This window comes from Phalacrocorax aristotelis, chromosome 2 (genome assembly GCF_949628215.1).
Source record: "Phalacrocorax aristotelis chromosome 2, bGulAri2.1, whole genome shotgun sequence".
NCBI lineage: Eukaryota > Metazoa > Chordata > Aves > Suliformes > Phalacrocoracidae > Phalacrocorax > Phalacrocorax aristotelis.
Genome location: NC_134277.1, coordinates 126,420,122 through 126,443,752, shown reverse-complemented (window position 1 = coordinate 126,443,752; position 23,631 = coordinate 126,420,122). Strand labels below are relative to the sequence as shown.

The 23,631-nt window shown below is 39.6% G+C and overlaps 1 protein-coding gene across 6 annotated transcripts in view; it reads right to left on the bottom strand.

Annotated features, from left to right (window-relative positions):
- Positions 1–23,631, bottom strand: part of FAM110B (family with sequence similarity 110 member B) — a 119,872-nt gene that overhangs the window by 92,101 nt on the left and 4,140 nt on the right. The window contains exon 1 of one of the 6 annotated variants that reach the window (XM_075085069.1): positions 21,462–21,480. The exons of the other annotated variants lie outside the window; for them this stretch is intronic. The gene's annotated coding sequence lies outside the window, so the exon portion shown is untranslated. Of the gene's footprint in view, positions 1–21,461; positions 21,481–23,631 lie in introns of those variants that run through there. 6 annotated transcript variants of the gene reach the window in all.

The window sequence follows — 23,631 nt, the reverse complement described above, 5'->3', positions numbered from 1 at the left end:
TCTAGTCTCCAAGACTGAGGGTTTCATTTAAGGTTTGTATCAGTTATGGATTATGCTCTCTGTGTCCATGGAAATACACATACCAGGTACAGACAAGCTGTCATTTTACAATCCACATGCATTTTTGCACCATTTACCAGGAAAATAAACCAAAATCCCTAATGCAATCGTATGATTACTTACAAAAGCAGAGCTTCTGTCCTTCCTACCTTCCTCACTGGACTTATAAATTTATAAAGGTTATGCACTTATTCTAATATAAAGGTAAATGATAAAATATGCATCTATTCTATGGGAGTCTAGCACTTTCTTAGAATGAATCACAGTCACGAAAGTATAAGAGAAAACAAACAAAAAAGGAACACAAAAAACAGGTTTTCTGCCCAGCATGCTACCTGGTTCTGCAGGATGGGTTTTCTTTTTCTAGAATTAAAAAAAATGAATGAAAATAAGTATATACATTATGATAGAAATAATTAGTGTTCTTAAGCAACAGTGGGCAGCCCAGTAAAACAGGACTCCAAAGATGAGTAAAAAGAGATGGCATGTCTCTTGAGGAAGAAATTGTCTTGGAGGGCAATGGAAGGCAGGGAAATTACAGTACCTGAACATAGCAGCAGTATGGATGACCCGATGGGTTTCCATCCTGCCCGTTTTTGTGCACCTGAGGAACAACAGGCAGATGCCAAGCAAGCAAAAAAAAAGAAGTCAGATTTAGGTCTGGTAAGACAAAGAGCTGAGATGGGTAGTTATCGAAGAGGATGGACACACCTGCCATGGGGAACAATTCCTTCAAGAAACTCCACTGAAAAGCAGCAGATGGTTGAAAGGACTCCCTGGCTGAAAGCACGAACACAGTTCAAGAGATACCAACTCAGAACTGCAGGTGGGAATTTATGAACTGAGTTTATATGCTAATATACAGTCTCCTACCATCTCCAGTCTCTGTGAATATACACCTCTTGCCGAGGGACTTGAAAGAGGAAAGCCTGTATACTTGTGAATGTTCCTGGATTCAGTGACGATGGCTGAGCTAAGAGTTGAAAGAAAGGCTGTGAAACCGTAAGGAAAACAAGGTATAACGATGAAAGTCGAGTATAATGATTCAAGTGACAAAAGAAGATAGGCTTAAGAAGGGGTCTGATACCATGATTTATTTTAAGTAAGTATAACTAGGAATCTCAATCAGAACATCGAGGGTCTTAAGTCCTCCCTGAGAAAGGAATAGAAAAATACCATGCGGCCTCATTACTATGAACATTTTGGGAACCATGAAATAGAGAACAGAAGTTGAAATTAAGATAAAAGAAGAGACCCTTTGTAAAAATTTCTGGTGACTTCTCTAGCAGTTAAAAAAAGTAAATTAAGCTCCAAAAAAAGGGTATCATTAAAGTCATTAAGAATCACTCATTCAGGGCTACCAATAAATGTATGCCACTGAGATTCATGGCTGGGAGGTCTTGAAAGTCATTTAAGACTTGGACACAGTCCTGGAGACTTCAGTTCATAAAAAACAGTGTACTTCCTGAGTCTTTACTGATGATTCCGGGAACACATCAGCACACACTATCTTAAAGAATTATGTCCAAAATGTAAATTACAGCCTGGGTATAACACCTGAAGTAAACCAAAATCTGAACTGTCCTTTTTTGAGTTTGCAATTTAGCTTTATTTATTTTTCATAGTCTCCATAAAAGCATGGCCACTTTGTAGTTCATGAGATACAAGCTAAGTAATTGGTTTGACTTTAGGACAGACATTAGAAGCAACCATATGCTATTGCCGTCCTTGCCTGCTATTTGGGAGAAATCTTAAGACAAGAAATTCATGAAAATATACATAAGAGTAATTATATGCAGCTAAAGAGGGAATCACATGTTACACTACTCTGTGTGCATTCTCACAACAAACTTGAAAAAACTTAGTAACGCTTAATGGGTAGAAGTGGAATTCTACTAACCATGAGAAAAGCATGGAACTAAAAGCATGAACTATGCATGACAGATTTTAGACCCGACAAAGGTGACACCTCTATCTGGTTTTTAATAGCGATGCCATTATCATTTTAAGAAAGATACTCTGGAACACAGACACTTTCAAAAGTCTTTGCAACATCAAAGATAGACAAATGGTACTTAATGTGTTCAACGGATTTGGTCTCATGATTGTTTTCATTGCAAATCCAGCCACAGTTGGAGAAGGCTTTTTACGCAAATTATAAAACAAATTTGCTGTAGCCTCTCATCTTCCCCTCATCTTCCTATATCCACATAAGACAAGCTGTGCAAGAGACATCGGAGTCCCAAGCCTTCTATTCTGGTACTGAACCACCACATGAGATGTGTTAGTTCTCCCTTGGGTATGATCAAGGGACAATGACCCACATTCAAAACAATAAAAGTGACATCCAATCCCATTAAATGATCAGATCAAGACAGTTCTCGGGTTTTCAGGACACAGTTAAATGCTGAGGTAAAACTTGCCCAAGCAATTCTGCCAGCGAGCGATGCCAGGAAACTGCAAGAGTGGTTTCTCCAAAGTACCTGAAGACTAGAGGCATTATAGCACTTTTGTCAGAACTGTAGGAAGTCCAGAAAATATGAAAGTGCCAGATGGTGACTGAACACTGAGCCACACACACATTTTGGAGGAGTTTCAGATTTTGCTCACTGCCCAACACAACAAGAACTAGATTTACAATATAAGCTTAAGAACTAGAATAAGTACAAATAATTAACAATGAGACATTTGCAAACACAGAGGATAAAAATAAGTTATGCACTTGAGAAGAAATAAGAAACAACTGGCAAGAGGAATCAGCTGAGGGAAACAGTCATCATTTATGGGTTAGTTAGGCATGACTGAAATACAGATGGACGTTACAGCCTGTAAAGGCAAATGTTCCTTGGGTCTGAAAGGCCCTTCAAGCCCATGCTTCCACATGCAAGTTTCCAGGTAAAGAATTTTCATCAGCAAGTTATTAAAACTTCAAAGTAGCAAGAATTAAGCTTAATCTATATTCACTTGAGGACAGCCACTTGCTTACCCTACATCACACCCAGACCATGCAATTCTCTTGCAAAACTTCACAACTCAGTATAACCAGGAAGACTAACCCGGATCCTGGTTATTCAACTGTAATTGTTTCTTTTCGGATGTTTTACAGCTAGAGGAGGAAAGGACACAGACAAACGTAGTTTTGAAATTTACATCAGTCAACAGATGAAATGTTAATAGTAAGAGACATGAAAACAGATCTATTGCCCATGATAGGAAATACTAATCCTACAGCTGGGCTTCAAAAAAAAAAAAAACCACCTGCAACCCACAGTCCACTTTGCTGGGAATAAGAAGATATGCAAAGCTTTGACTCAGGGTCAGGCCACACAGTCAAACACACAGAGAGGCCACAAGTCAGAGATTATTTCTAAAACTTACTTTCCAAAGCACAAGAGTGAGCACCAGAGTATTTATAAAAACATAGCAACAATCTGGGGACCCAGCTCAACTGTTTTGGCTCTCACACCCAGGTTTCATCCACATCAAACCTAAGGCAGGCAGGGGAGCTCCCTGGGACAGTATGTAGCTGGGGGATACCTCAGGACCCTGCGCTACCGACCAAGCTGGTGACTCAGGGAGGCTCAGGTCAACACACCTCAAAGTACATACACTACAAACTTTTCCTAGAAACTACATTAAAACGTAACCGTTTTGTAGTCCAATATTAGGTACATCTAAGAAAGAGTACAAGCAGTTTAATACCTCCCTTCATGACCTGTTTCAATACTTCATGATCATCATAGGAACTAGCAGGAAAGAGTGTTGGGTATAGGATATCAATGATCCAACTTTAATGAGACAGTGGAAGGAGTCCTTGCATCACACCCAGCAATGCATGGACACAGGACGTCTTACTAAAAGCCTTCCTCCCTAGACCACAAGAAGTGGAGCCCACCCCTAGGCCATAGGTTCAGTGCTTCGGAGGTTGTCCTAACCCAGTAGATATTTACAAAAGCAGGGATTAAGCACAACATGCCAGCTCTGCAAATTCTGCCTCCATCAGAGGCATTTAATAATACCATTCTTGTGCTGCAAATCACAATTTTGAGAAGCAGATAAGAAAACAGCTTCATATATTGATGCAACTCTAGTTTAGAAACAGGCTATTTAAGGCACTTCTGTACAGACTTTAAAAATACGCAAGATCCCATAATTGTTTGTTTAGAGCTAGTTATCAAAATCTGGTTATTGGTTAAAAAAATTAATGAAAATACAAAATAGTGCTACCCAACATTTCGGTGCAATGCTATGAGCACTTCCATACCCCAGAGGAAGTGAATCCAGGCAACTGCTCCGCTCCAAGTAGCGGGAAGCTGGCAAACACAGGCAAAAGGCAAGCAGCCAAGCCAACTACTAAGAGCACTATAAATCAACAGTTTGAATCAGGTTTTACACTTCCTTTCTGAGGACTTAAGCCACTTATTGATTCTTCTATAAACATTTATCAACCTTGTATCAGGTCACTACGGTAAGGCATGAAAGTGGCAACAGTTGCCAAATGCTTCCATCAGTCTGACCTCAATTTGGGCCAATTTCTTTGCCAAATGTCACATCAGGAGCAAAGCTTAAGAGACTATATTCTCACACTGTTCTGACAACTCAAACTTCTGACACTTTTTTTCATTCCTTATAAATAAAAATAGCAATCAGGACTCTCCTCCACAGTCACATCGCATCACCAGATGCAGCACAAAAAGCCACAGACAGCTGATAGGGCTTTTCCACGGGTTGCCATGTACACAGATTTCCTTTTATAACTGTTATCCTCATTTAACAGCACAGAGGTCAGGGAAGAAGCACAAAGCATACAATATTTTCAAAAAGCTTTCAAAATAGAAACAGAATTCATGGAGTAGATAGTGATTTCACAGCAGCAGTCAGAAAGGAAGAGAAAAGCCGCACAGGAGGTTGCAACTTGCCGGTTTTAAGTCCGTAAAGCAAGGTCTCCTTTCTCCCCTGAAGACAAAGGGCAACAGAGTGCTCATCCTACCCTGTCACTCATTCTGCAACTACCTAGCAACCCTTTTTAAATAATAGAGAGGGACCACTAATATTTGCACTGGTTAATCTTTGGAATTTCAAACAATCTGATATCTAAGAAAATAATGCCAATCATTTGGGTTACAAAAAAGTCTCCAAAAATGCATACAACATTTTTGTATATCAAAATATGTATTCTTCACTGGAGGCAATCACATATCCGCAATGATGCATATTTTGGTGATTCCACCAGATTAATAAATGTCAATATGGCATTCTCCCTTGTGAAAGTTGATAACATTTGCTATATCAGATATGCTGGTGCTCCTGAAGAAAATTTTGAGCAGGTTATCTACAAAGATAGGTACGCAAACAAGTATAAAACCCCAAACGTTGAATTTGAACATTCTGAACTGTAAGCTCCAATATATGAGGCATCTAAGAAGGTGCTTGTTTAACATACAAAATTAAGTACCAAAAGCACTAAAGACAAAAGGATCAAACTTAAAATTAAAGTCCAACATCTAAAGAGATTTCTACTTTGATCTTTACTGCAGTGCTATCATTTCTACTGCTACATTTTCATACTGTACAAACAACGCATTTAAATTTCCAATTATGTTTGTATGCCAATAAAAAAGGGGATATATTTTCAGAGGTGTGCCTCCTCAGACCCTACTGAAGGGTTTCATATGATGCAACTCAAGAAAGAATATGTTTCAATACGCTTGCTACAAAATTATTGATTAATTATTATTTTATTATACCACTTCTTTGAAGTCACCATTTGGTCACTAACTACAGAAGTTACAATATGTGGGATGTGAACAGAATTTGATAGGTATACTTAAAATACATTTGACATTTTTCTCTCCTGCATTTTTTGTTTTTAAAGTTCCTGATAATCTTTGCTCATTTTACATGCAAATAACCTAACTACACCAGTTAACTTTTTAATCCAGCAAATTTCAAGTGGTTTTCAACATACGAAGAATTGTTGGGAACAAACTTTCTTTGTATTGACACTACTTTAGCACTTACATTGCATAGCAATTTATTCAGGATGTTATAATTTAGTCGTGTGTGGGTGTCAGCTGACTTGCTTCAAAGTCTGCTTCACATCTACAGTAGTTACTCGAGAAGATGCAATTATATTAGTCACACAGGCTGACTACAACGTCTAAGGCTTCTGCACATCTCACTTTGCGAAGTTAGGACGTGCAACTCCACGCATTGGAAGACTTTCCCTGAAAGGGAAAAACATAACATTTCTTGTCTTTTGTCAGCATGAAACCAAGTTTTGCAGGATAGAGAGGTATCATTGGCAGGTCCTGTAGCAGCAGATGGGCAGGCTTTCTGCCTCCCATGTCCACAAGATCTTGGGCAGGAACAGGAAAAAAGGAAAGTGTCAATACACGAGTCTTGAAGACAAACTTTTTAACTAAAACGACCTTTTCTCCCTCAGGTTTGCACTCCTTGATAAAGTGTTAGACATGGAAATACAGACTAGTTCTCTAAACCTTCACATTTGAAGGAACTACTCCAGAAACAACTTCAAGATGCCAACACAGATGGCATCTAACTTAACCTAATTTTTCTGTCAAGTACAACAGCCATAGCTTATAAATGGCATACTTTAGGATAATTAATCATGGAACAATTTACACAGGGGATGTAATGAATTTTCCATCAATTTGCAAGTTCTGTAAATCAAGATAAGAGGCTTCTCTAATTTAACTACCTTTGCTTTTGGTTCTAGGGTGATACAGAAGCATAAGGGAAAATTAAAGGCTTCATAACAACTGTTTTCCCTAAGTTTGTTTAAGCCCCTAACATAGTAGATTACTGTAGCTGAAAGAGCCAAGAATTTCCCTATTCTTCAGTTCACATATTTAACAGCACTTTTCCCAGTTTTTCCAGTTTACATATTTAATGCCAGGCTGAGGTGCTGGTGCTGTGGATCTAAATACACAGGGCAATGACTACTGAGGAAGAGAAGCAGGAAAGCTAGACAAGGCCAAGGGTGAGTTTTCATGCTTTATTATCTCCTAATGAATTAAAACAAGAATTGGCCAGCTTTCAAATTTATTTATTTTGCTGACATGGATGTTTTCACGGAAGCAAAAAAAATGTGGTCCTGCAGCCAGAGCTTGTTTTAGCAACATCACGAGACCTGTTTTGGGCAGAATGCAGTCGGCCATGGTCAGAAGGTGCAGGCAGCACTGGAAGTCCAGGGCCATGGCGTGGGGTGTAGGTTGGACAGCAGGAACACACAGGGGGAAATGTCAAGGATCCCTGGCCCTGCACCAAGATACACACAAAACCATTCCCACATCAGGTCTTAAGGAGACCAGGAGAGCCTGTGCCTGTGAGCTTTTATGGTGGCAATCAAAAACACATGGGGGAAGGTGAGCATTTTAACGCCCTGATGGAAAGGGAAACACTCCTGTTGATGTCTGAGGGCAATGGATTCCTCCCCCACCAGCACTTCCCCAGTCAGGAAGCTTCCTAGCCACAGAGGATAATTTTTGTTGAATAAAGCCTTAAGTTATTAATAAGAATGAAATCTCTTGACCTAGATTTCTCCTAGCTTAAAAAAAAAATCCATACACACAAACACAGACTTCCTCTACAAACACTAATACATTATACTCATCGTACACCAGAGCACTTCAAAACATATTTCACAATGAAAACAAAAAAAGGCTTTTTGCACCCCTCCCTTACTCAGCTTTGTGTAAGAACCTGAATGCAGATGATGTTTGATTAAAACAGAAACCTGAACCCCAGGTTGAATTTATTTACTTTTCAAAAGCATTTTACAATTTTATTTTCTTCTTGCCTGCTGTGATAATTGATGAAACTACACAGGGATTAAAATGAGCACAGGTGCGTGTCTACAGAGTTCTAAGAGATTTGTTCCCAAATGAAAATAACAACAAAACAAAAAAAAGAATGGATTTAACACAGCCTAACCAAAATAAGCCTAGATTAAAAGTAGGATTTTACAGTGCAGATTTCATGTTACTGAAATTCAAAAATCATATTTCGTAATGTATCAGAAACTTCTGCAAACGATACCTGATTTAAGCTGGTATTAACAGCCCTCCATATCACGTCAGAGTGGATTCAGAGGAAAAATAAAGGCACTAAAAGCAGCAAAGAGCACGAAAATACAAACAGGCATGTATTACAATAGACACTTGGCACTAAACCAACATTATTTTTAAACTTGTGAGTGTTAAAAGGAAAGCCCATGAGCTGAGAATACTTTACTGCCAATATACAAATCTGCACAAAACCCATGCTTATTTTCTTTGCCAAATTTATACTGCTACAGCTGGATCACAACTTCCTTGCACCCATGAGGTCAGGAACCATTTGAAAAGAAATGCATGATACAGCTGATCTTTGTGCCAGCTCATCATACCCAATGCAAAAAAAAACACGTTAATTTCCCCATTTTTCTGTCCCAGCCTCCTTCAGCTAACTAGCATGTCACTAATCCCAAATCTGTTGCACTACTTCGTTAAACAGATTTAAAAGACAAATACACACAAATCACACAGGATAAAGAATTTATTTTGTGCTCAAGGCTTATTGCTAAGCTTCTATGAGAATCAAAAAAAGCATTTGATTGTATAGAACAAATTAATTTGTCTCAAAGGCATGCAAACGAAAGACTCTACACTTATGTAGGCATTTTTCTACAACAGATATTTTCTTGCATAAACTACCTAAAACACTATTCCTAGAGTACCATATATTCAATCTTCTTTTTTGAAACAGAATCCAGTATATTTTTAGGCCTCTGAATAATAACAGTAGGAGATTACAAATATATGGATCAGAGATGGAAGAATTCCCTTCCGTCCATCCCCACCCCATGCAGGGGGGCAGCTCACAGCTCCCTCAATGTGGGACACAGGCTTAATTTTCATTTAAGCTTATTTTTAAGTGAGAACAAGGGATCATTGGAAAACTTCAGATGTTGATGATCTCAGTAATGTGTTTCTGTAAAATGATTGCCAATCAGCCTTGTAACTGCACTTACCTCCACACATTTTCATGTATGTCTTACCATGGTTTTATATTTTTGTAGCATCCATTACAGCAGGTGTTATTGCAAATTTATATTAACTCAATCTCCATGTCAAAAATCTTACTGACTTTAGAGGTTTTGAAACCTCTGAAGTTTTGACTTTAGACTCTCTAGATTTTCACACCAACCCTCAGAGGTCTCACCAGGGCACCAAACCCAGTCTTTCAATAGACTGGTAAAGAAACTGAAATCAAGGTATGAAATGCTGGCAAGAGAAAAAAAAACCAACACACCACAAACATGCTTCTAGTACTTCCCCCCCCCCGCCCCCCCTTTAAGCAAAAAGCCATCACTTCCCATTACTACACAATTCAAAAGTATTTCCTTTGAATTTCTCAGAACACCAAGAAACTAGTTTTCCTATTGCTTAAACCATCTTGTATGCTAGATATTGTTTTAATTAATGATGACAGATGATTTTAAAAGCTCCCTAAATACAAAACAGTTTTAGGATAAACAAAAGGAACTGTGTAAGGAGAACACAGTCTTTTACCAACTTCTTCATCAATTAAACATATTGGTGAACAAATATAGTTCCATGTGTTTGTTCTGGCCAATATTAATTTTAGATGCAGTTCAATCTGTGCACAACAATCTGTGCATTTAGAACTGCATGGATTATGAGAGGTACACAAAGCAAGACCAATAAAAAAGTGATCAATTGATTTTTCACATTTCCCAAATTCTCAAGGTTAGTTCAAGCCCTGAGGAAGACAAAAACTGTTGGGCTTTTATTACAGGATACAATTCTGTACATAAGGAACCATATATATTTACCATGGAGTTAAGAAGTAACAAAAAGTAGACCAAGGGATTAATTGAAAAACAAATACTTCAGATCATAAATATTTTAGATACTTTAAAGTAACCTACATTTAAAATTGCTGTTATTTAGTTTTAAGCAACAGATAACCAATTCCTTTTACCACAAGAATTTGCATAGCACATGGCTAATTACTACCCTGTGAAGAGTCCGCTGGGGGGGAACGCATAAATCTTAACATTAGTTCATCAATACAATAAAAAAAAATACCACTGTTAATGCCTTTTTTTGAGAGAGATCAAATATAAACAAAAACATGTTCTTTAACACACAGGAATAAGACTGTAAAGTGAATCTGCCCAGGAAGCCCAGGATTAGGGCTGAAACTCTATTCTAATCCTTCTGTCCACAGAGGGAGCAGACACCAGGCAGCATTTGTCTGGGAACACACCTGCAATACACAGGCAGGATTTAAAATACTTAGAAAAAGATCAAGCTTTGTCTGAGAAAAGTTTGGTTTTTGCTTAGGAAGTGGAGTATCTGCCTTCCTCAAAACCAAACAATAACCACACATCAGCTTGTCAGTGATTTATCCAGAAAGATACCTGGATGTGACACATGTACACTCAACTCATCATTCCTTGGAATGGACTTGAGAGTGAGGAAAAAAACTCAAGAACACACAAAAAACACCCTCTTGTTGCAAACATACTAAAAAATTCAAGTGGACACAGTCATAACACACCACTGCTCTGTGAACTTTGCATTACCTTTCTGTAAATTCCTGGATTAACTGATGAAGTCTAAGCACTTGGTGGAGGCCTTCACAAGCTGAGGAGGGGAGGAACGGTCCTTCAAACACAACAGAATTCCCCTAACAATGAAATAATCTTAAAAGATAGTATCATTTTTCTGGCACTGCAAACTGACTAGTAAAACAGCAAGGCTGATCCTTAAATACCATCTCCTTTTGCCTCACACAATCTTTTCTGATACTTTTATACTTCGATATGAAGCAAAGTCACATTAGGTGCTGCAGCAGGAAACTTCCAGCTGGGCTTGGGACCTCAGGAATCCCTGCTGCTGCTAACTGGGAGCTCTTCTGGTGCACCTGAGAGTGAAATGAATGTCAGCCATTCATAAGTCCATCGACCCATTTTGTTTCATGGAAAGATTGGCCCACTATTAAAAAGTGCATGGGGAGGGGTTTCTAAATCCTGTGATTATAGGGTTTTTTATTGCACTCTATGCCAAAGAGAACCACAGAGAAAGATATACTTTCCAGTGCAGCAGCTTTGAAAAGTCTATTTTTCACTGAGACTGAAACTACTGCTTTCAGTCCTAAGCCATTTTGTCATAAAAGTTTAAATAACAAAGCAGCAAAAGACATTTTGTTTATGTTTGGTGCTGCTTCTCTTAAAGTGGAGTGGAATTTAATTCGGTGAGATTTATCCATAAACTGGGTTCAACCCCTACCCTATTTGTAGCCAACACCAGCAATAAAACCACAATTTAACACTGGAAAGTGGGAACATTTGCAAGTCTATTTTCTGACCCTTCACCCTACAATATACGTGACAAGCCAATTGCCATCAGGACTCATTCAATACCACTTTGTATTCTGTCACTAGGTACTTCTCTTGCATGAAGAGTCACCTACATTCCACCAGCAAATACCACAGAGAACATACTTATTTGTTTCTGTACACCATACAAATGCTTGTTTGATTGAAATTAAGCTACAGGATCTCGTTACTAAGTATATAAATAATTTTATGGCGTTCATTATTATTTTAAAGCAGTCAGACATCAGCTGCCATATCTGAGCTACGAAGAAATTGTCACAGGCAAGTTAACAAGCTCCTACAAACTGGTGCTCACAGAGCTGATACTAAAAGGTACTTGAAGAAATAAAATAGCACTTCAGCTTCTGAAAGTCTTCAGTTTGCATAATTAAGATATGCAAATAGGGATAAACAAAAAATAAAAGAAAAAGGTCTTTAAATGGTCTGGCTATATCTGCAACCATTTTCCTACTGATAAAGCCGCATCCTTGATTTTCAGCGTAGTAAGAGGAAAGGCTCAGATAGTTACTTTGTATCTGCTAATTTCTGAATATTATTACAGTATGCTGTTACTGACAATCAAGTACTAGTACTAATGGTTATTTAAAAGTTCATGGTAATTATATAACTTATCCTTTTTAAACAGTTTACTGTACTAAATACTAAATGGCTTTATCCTGCATAAAATCAAGCCAAAAATGCAACAGACCATCTTCACTGCAGGTCTGTTTTTATTTTGAGAAGCAAACTCATTATGTTCTATAAAGAGAATAAAGTCTCCAAAAAAAAGACCAAATTCTTTATTTCTCAAAGGCAGGCTCTGAAGAGATTGCATCAAAAGAGATTTTATTCTTGGCTCAAATACAAACATTTGGGAATCACTGCTTCTGAGCAAGGACACACCCACTTAAAGGCCAAAGAATTTATTTTGAAAAGTGGTGTAAAATTTCAGGGGGAAAAAACCCACACACACGTATTTTGCACTCCCCAGCTTTTGGTAGTTCTCCAGATAAGACAGAGTCTCAAAATAACCTCTTCCCCATATAACCATTTTCTCATAGATGTTGCCAAGTTATCTTATACCACCAGCAAGAACTTCTACAAGAGGTAACTACTTCCAGACAAAGCAACTCAGAGTACAGTCATTACATGAAAATTAGAAGTATTTGAGGTATTTTAGAAGAGATACCTAGGAGCAGGGCCTTGGGAACACATTTCGTCAGGCACCCAACCTCACACTGCCTTGCCACTCGTCTGTTCAGCACCCTTCAGAAGCCAGCGGGGAGCAACACTAGCTCAGGGATCGTGGGCCACCTCTTCCAAGGCCCAGAGAAGAAGATGAGTTTCAGCCCAGTCGAACCGCCAAGGACTACATTCCTATCGTAGCTAACAGTCCTCAGAGGAGCAACGCTTCTCCTTTGGATGCAGACCATGTACCATAACTGTTTCCCCTGATTTGGTCCAAACCAGCTGCAGAAAGGCAAAGCTCATCTAGAAAATTATATCAGGTCCCTAAAGAAACATTTAGGACTTTTAAACAAAGAATATTATTTGTGTGTACACATGTGGACACCACTGTGTTATGGCAAAAATACCAAGGGATGGGGAGAAAGATTCGGTGTTCTGACTCCAAGATGACTCAAGATTACCTGCAGACATCCACGTAATATTTCTTGGATCTTGAGAAATGCTGCAGGAACAACAGTCAGTGGCACAAGTCAAAAACCAGAGCTCCCCTGACAACTCCTTTTCCCTGCCTCATGCATTCACATTTTCCCAGGAACATTGTTCCACGTATCCTCCTGCTGTTTTACATGAAGGGATTGCTCCTTTCTATCTGTGATGCAAAACCTTGACTGCAACCTGTGAGTGCTGCGCACCATTGGGTTCCTGGTACATCAGCCCTTGAAGTCAGCTGTGCCCCTCCTGTTGAGCATTTCTCACAGAACCAGAGGTAGGAGACACCAAAGGATCCAGGAGGGATGGCTAAGTACGCCCTGTGATCCAACCCAGAGGCCAGCCACATCCCAATCCCAGGGGAATGGCAGACCAGGCCATGTACCGTGGGCTCCTGTGGGAAACCCAGACTTGTAGCACAGCAGGGAGCCACAGCGCTTTCCAGAGGCTGCCTCTGCTCAAGTGCATCAGGGAGCATGGCCATGAGGCATATCCCACCACAAGGACACATCCAACACACCTGTCTTGCCATCAAGACCAAACAGAGGACTGCAGAAAGACTCTGCCCCAACCAGGCGCTCAGCCTCTGCCTTGCTACTGATGTGCCTCTACAAGCTGCCTTTACATCAGGGTCAGAAAAAAAACTGGCATCAGATGGCACCTATTTTGATAGCTGCACTCCCATCACAAGTGTCAGTCACCAGCTACAATTACTGCACCAGGCACAAGCTCATCTCTTTTCCCCTTTTTATTTAAATATCCACACCCTGGAATGTACATAGGAGTAAATTAAGGCACATTTATTATATAGGTGTAGTCCTGACCTGTTCATCTACATACATTAGCATACAGGTAAAAGCACTACAGACATCAAAAACAAAGCTCTAATGGTTAGTTTAAATACTTGTCCTATAGATTGTTTTAGAAGAAAAAAATCTAAATGAGAAAATTAACAACAGAAAAGTAATAACTGATAAAGTAAGGCACTAAATTTGAATCTTATCCCCAAGAGGATCTTCCCTTGTGAGTAGTTAGTTGTATTTTACAAGCAGGCAACATCATAAACCAGACATCTTAATTTTATGTCACTGTACGTTTCATACATACTCAGGCTGAAGACCAACTATATAATTCAAGATAATTCAGATCAGTTTTGAAACACATTTTTAAGCTATCTGAAAAAGCTGTACACGGGTTTCCATGTGGAACACATCCCTTTTCTTCCCAAGTCAGAAAAGACCTGGTTAAAACAAAAGCCATCATATAATTGAGAGCAATTAAACAGGTACGTTCTGTAATTTCTCAGAACGGGAAAGAAGTTGTTCTACACTTCAAGCTGCCAACGGCTGTGAACCTGTGATCAAAGACAAGATAATGTTAAAGAGACACTGGTCAGCAACCCAATGGCACACTCCCTCTTTTCTCTGGAGCCTTCAGAGGTACGAAGACCAGCAGCAAGAACTATCCCAGCCATACTCTAGCACTGTAATTGCCTCCCTCATATCCTTTCCAACCCATGCCTCTTCCTCATCCTTGGTGAACACTCACCAGAGGTGCCAGTGAAGTTTGTAGGGCACCAACCACAAGAGTTCCTTATATTCTCATTCATACTTTGATTAATTGTCATGCCAATGAGCTAGCTGATCATGGATAATAACAGCAAGAGCTGTTTGACTCGATGAACAAGATAAACAGAACTAAAGTGAGGTATATATCTCATTGTCAGAGACCGCAATCTTTTGCGAGTATGAAAAAGTAAGTTCTGACATTGACTTTAGAAAAATACCAGCCTAGGAAGCTCTGCACAACTCTAACTCTGTAAAACAGCTTTAAATAAAGAAAAAAGTTGTATCCATGTGACTGCTCTATAGAAGAACAAGAGGATATTTTCTCCACTCCAACATACCAGTTATTAAAATAACGCTTAAAGTGGATTTCAAAAGTTCAGTGTTCTAGATATCGCCTAATAATTAGAAGAGAAAGGTATTAAAGAAACAATGGTAAATCTACTGTTGCAACTCCAAAACTGCAATGTAAAAAGAACTAAGCGCAGAACTATTCTATTGCTTCCTTCAGTTCAGTATATTATGGTACCAAATTACACTTCATTGAAGGAGGACTTCATGGGGATTGCTAGCACTCTTCAGTCTGGTTCAACGTCGAAAATGGCTGACTTGATTTTCAAATATTAGATGGCTTTCACAATATGTACAAAGTTGAATGAAGTATTCCATGAAAGCAAGTCACACAGATTAAGGAACAGGTTTTGTTTCTCATTAGAAATTCAGTTTTAAATTAGTGGAAATTTTAAGCATGGGAAAGACGTAACAGAACGACTGGAACCTCATGGCAGCCAACTTTGCATTAGAGAGTATCTGTATCACAACTGCCATAATATAAACTGCCTCCTTGCCCTCCTGTTCGACTCACACTGCAATTCCTTCAGGCTTAAACCACAGCAATGGGTGACATGCCTCCAGCCTGCAGCACTGCAATACTAACTATGTCCACTCCTAAGCCACAGCACAATTATTAGGTGCAAACAGTACCAGGACTTTTCTGATACCAGTCTTTTCCCCTCCAGTCTCCACCTCAACCGACCTCAGCTGCAGCACCTGCAGGAAACAGGTTTTGGGGAACATGTTTTGGCCCTGCAGCGAAACAGGAACTAAGGGTACTGGGAGAGTGAGCATGGGTCTATAAGGTGGGCAGCTCTTCCAGGACACAGCTCCACTGATCCCCTCTGACCAAGATATATAATATCCTGCTATGTGGCAGTAAAGCAAGCCTATTGTCATTAGCAGCATTTGATTAGTATTGACTGTAATGATGGCACAGGAGGCAAATACCCCTCTCTACTCTGTCTGAGCAGTGCAGCCTACACAATGCAGTAAAATGTACGTAGGAGGTGGAGCGTGAGGATCTGATTTCATATTGGGGCAGGGCACCTTATAAAGTCTTTTCAGTAAGAGTCATCCAGAAGTAATATGGAAATCAACTTAGTTGATCGCAACAATCTAAACAGCATCATTTGATACCTTCACAGCAGTTTTTGGATAATGAGAGTTTAGAAGGAGAAATCCTATATTTTATTAAACCCAGCATAGCTGGGGGACAGGGGCTCTCCCTACAGCTTTTACCTATTCCATTTTAGGCCAAGTAATGAAAACTTCAATGCTGCTTAGCCAGCAAAGCACAAGTTAATTCAGCTTCCATCTCCTCGAAGCCTACAATTCTGATCTAGTCTTCATGAAGAGCACTTAATGTTTCAAATGCAAAGTGAACTTCCATATAATCATCTCTGCACGCGCCTCTTTCCGAGTGGCAAGGACGCTAATCCAGAAGGCACCACAGAGTGTACAGTTCTCCTCCCAGGCACCGGAAGGACAAGCAGGTGTACTTACAAGGTTAGGTTATAAAAATAAGTCCAGGAAGCAACATGCGGATTCACCATCACACTATGGACAAGCCAGTCGTGAGGACACAGCTGTTTCTATGAAATATGAATCATAGAATATCTCAAGTTAGAAGGGGCCCATAAGGGTCATCAAGGCCAACTCCCTGCTCCTTGCAGGACTACCCAAAACTAAACCACAACTAAGAGCATTGTCCAGATGCTCCTTGAACTCTGACAGGCTTGGTGCTGTGACCACTTCCCTGGGGAGCCTGTTCCAGTGACTAACTACCCTCTCAGTGAAGAGCCTCTTCCTAATGTCCAACCTGAACTTCCCCTGATGAAGCTTCATTCAGTTTCCTTGTGTCCTATTGCTGGTCACCAGAGAGAGGAGATCAGCACCCCTCCCTCCACTGCCCCCCTTGAGGAAGGTGTAGACTGTTGAGGTCATCCCTCAGCCTTCTCTTCTCCAAGCTGAACAAACCAAGTGACCTCAGCCACCCCTCATAAGTCATGACCTCAAGTTACAGCGATCGCACAGGTTGCAAACATGCCAAATCCCAGCACATGCTGTCAATGTTCATGCAGCATTGTCTTCAGAGACAGAAGGGGGACAGTGGCAACACATGGCACAAACAGAGGGAACAACAAGCAAAGTCCAAGAGCTGCCTGAGATGTGAGGAGATGCTATGTGATGTGCCACTGGATCCCAGGGAGGCCACCATACTCCAAATTCTCCACATAATGCTTACAAAGGTGTCCTCTGGGGTGGTCCTATACAACTGTTTTAGCCCAATGTCTCATTTCCTACTCTACAGAAAATAAGCCCTTACCTCCTGGCATTAAGGGAGGCCTTATTTTTTCCATTCACATCCAGCATTCACTTGGACAATTTTCCTTCATCCTTGATCACTCCAGCCCACATAATAATACAGGTGATTGCAAATAGTAGGCCACTGACTCAATTTTGCATTTTTATTAGATTTGGGAGTAAGTATGCTGCAATCATTTTGTTCCATCTCATCAACACTCCTGTTCCTTAGTATATTTTCTGGATAAAGCCCATGCAGACAAATTATCAGGGTGATATTTCACATAGTTCTTGGTCTTTATGGGTCATTCTCTCACTTAGTTCATGTTTGCTGTCAGGTGCCAGGTTCCTAGATCAGGAAAGGGTAATGCATGCATCTGCCTACTATAACAAAAAAAAAAAAAAAAAAAAAAGGCCAGAAGGGAGCAGTTGATTTCCCATCTCACAGAGCTTTAAAATATCACATTTAAAGTTCCACTCCCAACAGTGACAGTCCAAAGAAGCCCCAAGAAAGGTATGCAGCAAGTTTTTGTCCTGAGTGCTACTGATTTTACATTTGCTGAGTGAAAACCATATGCCTATTTGTGTGCATTTCTGCAAGTGCACTTTTTCATTCATTAAGATGAGAAATTGCTTCTTTTATGCAATCTGCTACTATTCAGAGAGCAAAACATTGTGATGTCTGGTAACAGGCTTGCTGTTTTTGGCTTTAGGAGGGTTTTTTTCCCCCCCTTCTTCCTGTGAGAGGAAAGCTTTTCCCAAAGGATTTAAGCGATTTCATAAAACAAATGTAAAAACAAAGACACTTTTGTTTAAGGACTGAAGGTTTTGTTTTGTTTTAAGGGGGATGGAGAGGGAAGGAAGAGAGAAATGACACTGATCATCTTTCAATTAAACAGGAAAAAATCTGATATCTCATTCCTAAAATAGAAACTTTGTGATAGCACAAACTTGCTATAATAAAATGGTCATCAGAAAAAAAGTCGAGTTTTTTCTAAATACACAAATTTTGTTTCATATAGTCATGGGTGAACACCTCAAACCATTATAGCAAAGATTAGAGGAGAACATTTTCTCTCCAAATTCAAGTGCTTAAACTGTGCATTCCTATATGCTCTGCTTCATTAAAGTCAGTTTCTCCTTTCCCTCACAGTCTATCAAACAGGAAGAAAGAGGGGGAAAAAAGACCTGAAGTGCATGGCTCTACATACAGAAGGATTTGGGAGATTCACTCCAGCTAGGACTTTTGAAGCTTAACCTAACATGCAACATTTCATTTACTGAAATAGGACCCAATTCTGCTATGGGAATACCCCCTTTAACGTGCACAGCAAACGTCACAAGATGAGGACAACACAATAACAATTAAAAAAGGAAAATACTAATTAAAACATCTCTAATCTTTCAGCAAAGCATTTGTGGATGTCTTGCAGGAAATCTGAGTGACCAAACATTCACGTCTGCAAAAGTTGCCCAAGCATTTATATGAACACATTGCAGAAATCTCACGTGTTGCAGAATTTGGAGTCTAGTTTCTGATTAGCAGATATTAATTAATGGAATTGACTGATTTATCAGTAAGTCCCTACACACTGTAGCAAGTTTTGTTATGTAGAGAGAAGTCCTACAGCCACAAGTGATCTCCAGTGAGAAAATAACATCTGGCCAGAGTGAAAGCGATCCATGAAGTCCCATTCATACTGCCTAGCATTTAAATTAATTCAGGATTGTCACTCCCTGCAATTATCATTCAACATCCAAAGCTAACACACTGGGAGAACTCAACAGCAATATACTTCAGTAATATCACAGCTCAGAAAGACAAAACAACATAGATAATAAGAATTCTGCAATTAAATACAATGTGCAAGTAAAATCTATCACATTAATCCTAACATTTTTAAATAAGTCAATAGTTAAATTCAAATTTTTCTAAATATAATCTTGAAGTACATGAATGCATGCTAAGCGACAAGATGTTCTTTTAATTAAGACATTTAAAAAGCAGGTCTAAAACCACTAGGGGTGGACAGAAGGGAAAATAACATTCTGTCAAATAGATCACAGCAACATTACTTTTCATATATATAAAATAAAGTAGAAATAAAATGTATATTATCATCATCATCTCAAAAGTGCTCTACTCAACCTTTACTTAAATGATTCTCCTCCACCCTAGTTTAAGCTGCATATATATATATATATGCATACACACACGCAAGGAAGTTTCATTCCCAGTGGCCCCCGACCTCCCAAATGGTAACATGCACAGATTAACTTGTCAAATAGCAAAAGACAACATACAAAGGTCGTTACAAATCCAAAGGTCTGGGTCCACTCATGAATCTGGGTAGTTATTTAAATAGACTTGTCTAATACTGTGCAGAGGTATGGGACAAAGGAAGACGCTGTTACCAATGGTTCTTTCACAGAAGGAGCACACTCCTTCAACTCCTATTTGCACAAAAAAAAATCACCATGTGGAAATCTGGAAGTTAAACCACTGGAAGGCTGCAGAACCACCTTTATTTCCCCATGCTTCTGCCCACAATTCTTCTCTTTTCCTTTGCTTTGTTTTTGAGCTACGCAAGACACTAATTTACAGATGCTCACACCTAAAAGGTTCTCCTGCGGTTTGCTCTAAGGTTCTGCTTTGTTCCTTCCCCTCTGTAACGACTCTTCATTCAAAATGTGCCTTTCTAAACAGTGCAACCCGAACCAGCTAATAGATACCCCACAATTACATCACCACAATAAAACATGAGCTTTCCAATTTAATTTGGACACAAGATAATGTGCATATTGAGTTCGTGTAACATAAGCATTTCTCCTTCATTTCCCTGTTCATCAATTTGTTCATTCAGTCTTTCCATAATTCTCATTTTCTCAATCACATTTTCTCTTGCATTCTTTCAAGTGCTCTCGTTCCAGGTTTTACTTCTACCTCTTGTATCACTTGCTCCAATCCATTTCTCTGCTTCCCAGTATGACCGTGCTCACCACAAACACACAGTTCCTTGACCTACTAACAAGAAGGACATTCTTTTCCACTTCCTTCAGCTGCAGACAATACTAGATGCTGCTGTTATCTTCCCTATCCAATAAAGTCTTAAAACATTTCCTCCCATTTTTTAATGCAGGCTTTTCTAAGACCTCAAATTGTAACAGGAAATTATTTGAGTGATTTTGTTTTTAAAGAAGACAGCAAAGCATCAGGAGACAAGTGCTCTGCTCTCCGATTTACTAGAGACTGAATTCTGGTTGAATCTCTCCTTTGTAAATCTGAAATAACTTTTCCACATCATTCATTAATATTTGGAACTTGAAGGCTGTCAAGTGAAAGATGCTATGCAAATGCAAAGCACAGCCCTAGTCTCATCTTTTTTAATGATACACCCAACACTCATAAAAGAGCAATAGTAGCAAATGAAAAAAATCACAATAAGAGAATAGCCTAATAATACATGCTAAAAGCTACCAAGAAAATAAATTCAATTTTCCCTGGGATTGTTAAATTATTCTTTTGATGGCTCAACACAATCTCTTCACATTTATTTCCTATGGGGGATGCTGACACATTGAGCTCATTACCCAGCTCCTCTTTAAAGAAAGAAAATACATGCATTTAAAGCAAACACCTTAAATTTAATAGTTCAAATTTTTAATAAACTATGCTGGAAAAGAGTCTGCAACTCGATTATTTCTAAGGAAGTTAGACACCTGCCTTATAAATTCAAAACAACAGACATAAAGCAATATCAAGACGCTGATCTTGCTTTGATGTACAAACACACTCAAAGCATCTTAATTTAATGATTATTCTCAAGATATGTCCTCACAGATGACATATGTTCTTCCATTTTGAAGAGTCACCTTGAAACTTTGAGAATTTTGACTGCATGTACAAAGCCCAAGCCCAACTACAGGAGAGCTTACAAACGGACAGACCCTGATGCTGTAAGTAAAGATCAAATTAAGGCAACAGAGTGGAGCCTTTAAACCACATACACCACCATTACACCTTCTATGAGGTACATGCCTCCAGTGTGGACCAGACGAGTCTTCAATAGAGTTACCAGAGAACGCATCTGAACTGGCATATCTCGTACCTCAATTTGTTCCCAGCATTAGGTTGCGTTGCCCTTTGTATAGCTCAGCATCAGTGCCTACATCAGGTACTACACCTGCAAAACAAAGCCACAGAGAGGCACACATATTCCCAGCTGGGAGCCCCCACCCTGGGTCTTCAGCAGTCCTGCACCTCACCTAATGTGCAAGGTTTTGCTCGAGTCCCTGCCCAGGTGAAGCCTCCCTATTCCTGTTCCCAGGAGCACAGTTCTCAAACAAGAGGATGCAGCCAGTGCCACGGAGCACTCATAAGACTAGAGAGCATGAAATCAGGCAAAGGATAAATAGGGGCACGCACACCACAGGAAAGCATAATCCTTTTATTATTTATGGGTTCAAGTCAGCCATCCTGACCTCCAGCCTGCGTGTCTATTTATGCATTTTCTGTCCCATGCATATTAATTTGTGGTTATCTTTAATATTTTATGATTTGTACTTGATTCCACTCTACTATACACTAAAGTAGAAGAAAAAGCAGCAGCTACTAATGCCACTAATGGGGTTTTACTTGTTATAAATTCCATTCACCTTCAAGTGACTGGACAACACATACTCCCCAAAAATAAGTATTTCCGCTCATCACACTTCCTTCACAGAAGTGTTTTTTTATTTCAGTTGATTAGCAGTAAAGATCAAAGCCTAAAAGTTATGGTAGCTTGAGTTACCCAAACTGCCTGTCATGGTTTAATCCTGCAGGCAGCTAAACACCACGCAGCCATTCGCTCACTCCTCCCACACCACTGTGGGATGGGAAAGAGAATAGGGGGAAAAAAATATAGGGGTTGAGATAAAAGATAATTTAATAGGACAGAAAAGGATGGGAAAATAATAATAATGATAAATGAATAAATAGAATAAGTGATGCACAATGCAATTGCTCACCACCTGCTGGCCGATGCCCTGACAGTTCCCAAGCAGTGGTCACTCCCCCAGCAAACTCCCCCGGTTTATATACTTAGCATGACATCATACGGTATGGAATATCGCTTTGGTCAGTTTGGGTCAGCTGTCCCGGCTGTGCCCCCTCCCAGCTTCTTGTGCATCCCAGCCCTCTCAGTCAGTGGAGCATGGGAAGCTGAAAAGTCCTTGACTAGTATAAGCACTACTTAGCAACAACTAAAACAGTGTATTATCAACATTATTCTCATACTAAACCCAAAAGACAGCACTGTACCAGGTAGTAGGAAGAAAATCCTAGCCGAAACCAGGACACCATCCATTTCCTTAACAGTCACATGCAAACTTAAACACAAACTGGGACTTAAGAGATGTACAGCTGGGAGGACATCCAAAAATCTGACAGTTAGGAAACTCATTTTTATTTCCCCCTGTACAATATTCTAACATTCATTCAACGAATCGTCAAAATATCCTCCTGGATGTCAAGTTTTTAATCCAAAATTACAGATGAGGCTTCAGTTTATGACCCTTTCTGTTCTCCAAGAATTTGCCCAAAGGAATTTACAAGCAGCTGCTATGTCCCCCTCTGCCGTTACTAAGCTACAAAAGCCAGCGTAGCTTAAGGTTTGGTCTCCTGTCTAACTCCAGACTAACTCCACCCTTGTAGCCTGGATGCCCCTGCACATGTTCCACTAGAATTTAGTATTTGCTGTACACAAGTGACTAGAACTATGTAACACTATTTGACATGAAGTCTCCCTAACGCCTTGCATAATAACTTGCCTACCTCCAATGAAGAGATCTCAATGAGGATCACATTTGCTTTCATTTCGTTTTTTCATTTCATGCCCACCATCAAATAGAGTCATCCCGTTTGACTATGGAATTCAGGCCTTTTCCTCCAGGCCTTTTTTAAGGGATGACCTGCCAACTGATAGCAGATGTGTTGTTAATAATCACTTGGTAGATAACTTCACTTTTAGAGCTATTTAACTTCCTCTCATTCCTATTGCTTCAGTCATCACAGACATTCAGTTCTTCCTCTGCAATAATCCAACCCTGCTCCATGCTGGATGTTTTCTAACTTTGCCTCATCAGCAATCATTCTTTGCATATAGTTATCTCAGCTAGTATGGTGAAGTAAAAAGACCAGCCCCCGTCCAGGGCAATAATTCCTTTATTCATGCACACAGACACATAATTTCTCCTTCAGGCTGTCCTTCCAAGCCACCTCACCATTCTTTAGCCAAG